The following is a 6277-nucleotide window of genomic DNA, read 5'->3' as shown; positions in this document are numbered from 1 at the left end:
GCTCTCCAACAGAGAAGAGAACAAGATTCCATCCAAAGGGATGCCTTTCCCCACTCAGATATCAGCCCAACATGAGTATGAGTGTTTGGGGAACCGTAGAGGGAGAAAGACCTCACAGGATAACTCAGCCTGGGCATGAGAACCAATAGGACAGAGCAGAGCTCCTGAAATGTAAAGGTTTGAAGATTCCCTGGGGAGAGAGGAGAACATGGAGAATCAGAACGTCTATTGAATCGAATATAAAAGAAAGCAAAGACTTGGATTTATTTGCACATTTCCTACTTCAGGAGTTAAGAGTTGCCCCCAAAGTCCATTTATAACAATATGGACTTTACTAAATGACTTGAAAAGTGTCCATGAATATTTGCAAGTTGTTTGAGGACAAGAAAAATACCTTACGATTAGTTGATCGGGGGCAACTAGTGAAGGCAACCAATAGAAGCTAGGAAATGGAATTTAAAGAACACTCGCCTTTGCAGTTAGACACACACAGGTTCAAGTGCTTGTTCAGCAGAGTTCACTGACCCAAGAGGCAGGTTTCTCAACTGCAAAATAAAGAAGACACCCTGGGGCAGGAAAATTGGAAGGAAACAATGAGTAGATGTTCCATTAAAGTTCCTCAGTTCTCTCCCAGCTGCTGCTGGCAGTCACATCACATCCGTATAACCGCTCTTGGGATTTATCAGTACATGGCCAGATTATTAGGAAATAAAGGAAGTGTATGTTGGACTTTAGGTATCTGGGAAAATATTACTGTACTTATTTTAGATGCAGTTCAAATTCTGAACTACTTTAAAATACATAACCATTAATTTGTAATTGTAGCAACAGTCTACGACATAATGAACAGATAATTTTTCAATTTTACATTTTCATAACTCCTGTGCAATATCTAGAAATGTGAAAAATGTCAAAACATGATTCCCAAACGTTGCAAAATGATCTGCTGATAAGGCAAAGCTGAGTTTATGGCTCACTCTGGTGAAGGCAGAACAGACCCTAGAAAACCTTGTCAGTGTTTCCAAGATGGGTAGATAAGACCAGCAAGGGCGGAAAGCTGGGAGCTTGAGTCAGCCGGTCTCTGGAAGGCCCAAGACAAAAGGAAACAGAGGAGGGGTGCTATGAAAGGAAGATTTACTTGGACTCTAGGACACAAATCATTGGTAGTTTCCATTGAAGAGTCAAGCCTTGTTTGATCCAAAGAATTCAGTAAAAATCAAGCCATACCCTGCAAAGAGAAGAATTTAAAAAGTGTGTGAATGCACATGAGTATTACTCTAGTCCTCAGTGTTTAGGCTGAGTGTTGGAGTGCACAGCTTGCGCCTCAGTTTCTTTCCTGGCTATTCTTCGGCCTAGGAGGGATGCCTGACATATAAACGTGTGCTCGCTGGTATCACTACCGCTTCTGAAATGTCATCATCACTTGTGAAGGTAGAAACACCCTGACCTTTCCAATGCCGATTCCTATTACCTGCAGAAATGCCTTATTCTCCAGTTTTCTCAGGAGAGACTTTTGTTGAATCATTTAAGAGAAAGGTGCCTGTTACCAGCATTTACACTGGAGATCACACTGAGGTCTGCTGTAAGTTCCCTGCTCAGAGAAGGGTCTGATTAAACTATGCCATCCATTTCTTCGTCAGGAACCAATGGTGCTTTCATTGAACTACTGTCCTCCCGTTGTTCATCAATTTGCTTGAGCGGGCCCAGTAGTGTAATGCATAAATTTATTCTCCAATCTGAAGAGTCTACAGGATCAGAACAAAGAACCACTAGCCTAATTACCTATTCTGTGATTCCTAACATTTGCTTCCTGAATCTTCAAAATACTCAAGATACTATAGAGGTCCTCAGGACTGTGAGTATAATGGCGTCCCTCTGCCCTTCCCTACCGCATGGCGCACATGCCTCCTTAGACAGCCCCTGTTCAGTCCCAGGCCCAAGGTGAGTCCATCCTACACTACTGCCCACTTCTACGGATGCCTGCTGGAATAGTTCAGCATCCCCACAGACCTCTTGGTAGAACAGTCAGTGACTTTGACTATGCCTGCTCTCCTCTCAGTCACTGCACCCAGAAGCTCCTAATAGGTATCTCACAGAGCATAAAAGAAATATCCAGTAGAAAAAAACAATTAGGAAGAGGGGAAGAGTGGCGTGAACTGGTAGACTAGAAATAAGACAGGGACAGTGGTGGAGATTCTTGGGCACTTTGGCAGTTATGAGACTGGGAACTGTGTACATCATAAACATTAATTCTCATAAACATGTCACCTAAGCTACAATACTGTTTAAAAAATTAAACAAAACTATTTGAGTTCTTAAGTGAAGACCCAGTTTTTCTCATTATCTACTGAATTATATACCCACCTCTTTTTTTTAGAAGATAAAGTAATGACCCTGAGTAATATTTGAGACAATAGTGAAAGCAGATACTAGTTTACCAAGGTACCCAATCTCTTCCCAGATTGCAGGTACTGGTCTATAGCAATCAGTTGGTTGTCTATTTGGAGCAGGCAGACACCCAGAATACTCAAATGAGTTGAATATCAAAACATCACAGCAAGAGGAGGACTTTGAAATAATGAATTCCTTTGCTGTAGGGCATAAAATGTTGGTATTTTCAATGAAAGGGTTGAGTTTTTCATGAAACCCCAAAAGCGAACAATCAGACTATTCACCTGGGTAAAGAATGATGGAGAAATTAAATTATTCTAATGAAGAGGAAAGATGCCAAGATCATGCTTATACGGCTAGAGCATGATTTAAGTTCTCATTGTACGGAGTGTGTGGGATAAGGGTTTTCACGTAAGAAAGAAAGCATTGTAAAGAATAGAATTAATAATAAAGGTAATGAAATCACTATGGTTTAATAGAGATCCACAAATATACTTCTTTGGGGAGTGCATAGGGGTCAGTCCTGGAGGCACTCAGGAGACCATATGTGGTGTCAGGGATCAAACACGGGTTAGATGCAGGCATGGCCGTCTTCTTAACACCCGTACTAACTCTCTGGCCGCCTCACAAATAAGCTTCTTAAAAACCTGCCTTCAACTCTGGAACTGGGAAAGCAGAGAAACAATTGAATGAGCTTTTATTGACCACTTGCTCAGACGAAGGCGATTTCATAAACGTTTCCACTTACTCCCGTCATAGTCACGGGGTGTTTGGAGTTTGGTCATCCTCATTTCAGAAATTAGACAGCTGAGCTCCCCGAGATTAAGACATACCCTGAACACACACTTAGAAAATGACAGAAACTCCAGCTACACTGAGGAACTTCTGACTCCAAGCCTACAACATCTTCCTGATCACAATTCCTCAAAAATCAAGGAAACTAGGAAGTGGAAAGTTAGCTACACTTGGGGAGCAAACCACCACACATCAGGAGGCCTCTGACAATCTCCGTTTATCACATTTCAATTCAGGATTCTTTTTTTCTCTTTTTTTCTCTGACAGGTTGTCCTTCCCTTGGGCAGGAAGCAATCTCGTGAGAGTGCCCGTCTGGAGATCAGTGTACCAAGTGCTAGGCCTGCTCCTGGCCTGACTGCATTTGCCAAACTGCAAGAGCAGGTCGACCCGTTAGATGTGAGCCCCTTCTCCTCCCCAGAGTCTGGGGCCACGGCAAATGGCCTGGTTTACACACTTCTCCCGCGATTACGTGTAGTTACAGGCCGTCTATTTTCATTCTGCTTTTGCTTTTTGCATTGTGGGCATTTTATCTTATTTTTAGAACCCTACCAGTTCCGATTATTATCCCTTCATTAGATAGTGAACCAAGATTCAGTAATGTTTGAGAAACAATAAATCTCTACCTGGCTTTCGGTCACTAACCATCCAGCTCTTGGAGAAGGTAGAAATATTAACAGCTGTCATCCTCAACCAGTTCTTCACTAGGCGTTGTCTTTCTGTACTACTGACAACTTGCTGAGATCCTATCGTGTTAGGTGTGCCTGTTTTTATTACCAAAAGGAAAACTGATTAGCCAACATCTTTGACAAGCTAATTCGTGGGTGAGTTTTCCAGGTTTTCATCTTAATACTTAGGATACTTAGAAAGAGACATTACAATCAATACCTTCCTTATGGAAGATGTGAAATTGTTACTGATTTAGCAACCTGCACTAATTCTCTTTAACTTTGCTATTTTCTGATATGTTAATTCTGATCTTCCTGTATTAGGCAGTATTGCTTTAGTAGTTTCCTGGACTTGAAGATAAGTCTCTATGTATTATTGAAAGAATAATAAAATATTACGAATAATGAAAATTTCAGTCCCAAATGTTAATACTAGAAAACTTCTCAAACCTGGAGAGAAAAAAATGAATATAAAAGTTTATTAAATTAATAGAACACCTGGCTATTTAATGCAGATACATGCATCAAAACATAGTGGCAAAACTCGAGTTAGAAACAGAATATTGACGGTAGCAATAAAAAGAAGGTAACTTATTAGGGTGCTATCATGCCACATCTTTAGCACACTTGTCAGCAGAAATTACACTGTCCAGGAGATAATGAAATGACATATTCAAAATATTAACTGATTAAAAACCTTTGTCAAGAATACTATAGGTAAAGGTAAAAGGTAAAGGCCCTCCCCTTGATCGTCGGTTTGCTCGAGCGGGCCCAGTAACGTCTCCATTGGAGACTTTGTTGTTACTGTGTCTGGCATATCGAATACTCTCGGTAGCTTGCCGGGCTCTCCGAGAGGGGCGGAGGAATCAAACTCGGGTCGGCCATGTTGGCCGCTTGTAAGGCAAACACCCTACTGCTGTGCTATGTGTTGTATGAAAGGAGAGAAGGTTAGCACTCCCCTTGACAAGAATACTATATCCTAGTCTTTTGTATGTGAGGGGAAATAACAAAATAAAAGAAAAAACTAAGTAAGTTTGTCAACACTTGACCACCTTCCACAAGAAATTTCAAAAAGACCTATTTGATCTGAATAAAAATGCAGAAAGACAACTCAAAAAATGGAACAAGAAAATAAAGAAGAAGCAGACATATGGAAATCAATACCAAAGGAAAACACAGTGAGTGTCAAGATCTATGTACACAACATCGCAGCATGGAGAATTCTAACACAAATAGTAGCAGACTTGAAGCATTCACCAAACTCTGATAACACTGTAATCGCAGGGACATCAATGAACGTCTCCTTAATAATAGTACCAGATCATGACAGGAAATTACCAAAGAAACAAAGACATATATATCAAAATAGATCAGATAGACTTAATAGGGCATTCCACCCCAAATACTTTACATTATTTTCAAGTACTCCTGGATCATTCTCTAGAATAGAAAATAATACAAGATATGAAACAATCATCAATAGATTTATGAAGATCAAAATCATATCAATCACCTTTTCAGATCAGAATAATATGAAATTAGAAATCAACCTAAAGAAAAATGGAAAAACAAAAATGGAGAATAAACAACATGCTACTGGAAAATTATCAATTCGGTGAAACAAAAGTGTCAAAGAATATTCAGAGATGAATAAAAACATGACCTATTAGGAGATATCAAAGTAGGCAAAATCAGTCTTAAGAAGGAAGTTTATGGTAACACTCTCCTAACTTCAGGCACCAAGAAGAATTGCTTATAAGTAAAAGCAAAATTAAACTCAGTATATGGGGGGAGAAAAAAATAGAATAGAATTTAATGAAGTGGTGATTAAAGGACAATTCAAAAGATCAATAAAACCAAAATTTGACTCTTTGAAATAAATTTTTTAAAAAATATATGAACTTTCAACCATAATCACAACGAAATAAGAAAAAGCCCACAAAATCAGGAGCAAAAGGAAATTACATCACATACTACAGAAATGCAAAAGATCAAAAGAGAATTTATTATAAATAATTACATGGTGAAAAACAGGCATCCTTAGAAGAAATAATTTCTTAGAAATATTCCAAGGCAGAAGGAAGAAGAGAAAACCTAAATAGATTAGTCACTAGTATTAAAATTAAAACAGTAATTAAAAGTTTCTTAAAAAACAAAATCCCAGAGCCATATGGCTTTACCGAAGAATTCTATTCAGACTCTCAAAGAAAAATTTTTTCCTGTCCTTCTCAATCTCTCATAAAATTGAAAACAAGAGAATTTCCAGGTACATTCTAGGATGGCAACCAAGGCCATATCACACACACACACACACACACACACACACACACACACACACAAACACACACTCTCAGATTCACACACACACAAGTAAAGATTAGTATCTTTAATAAACAGATGTAAAAATTCTTACTTTTCAGCTTAAT

General features: G+C 39.0%; 1 pseudogene; it reads left to right on the top strand.

Moving 5' to 3' along the window:
* Window positions 1–4776: 4776 nt before the first annotated feature.
* LOC130023324 (uncharacterized) lies at window positions 4777–4842 on the top strand (annotated as a pseudogene).
* The last annotated feature ends 1435 nt before the right edge of the window (window positions 4843–6277 follow it).

Source organism: Sorex fumeus, unplaced genomic scaffold (assembly GCF_029834395.1).
Source record: "Sorex fumeus unplaced genomic scaffold, SorFum_2.1 ptg000002l, whole genome shotgun sequence".
Lineage (NCBI taxonomy): Eukaryota > Metazoa > Chordata > Mammalia > Eulipotyphla > Soricidae > Sorex > Sorex fumeus.
This window is presented reverse-complemented; position numbering and strand designations above follow the sequence as displayed.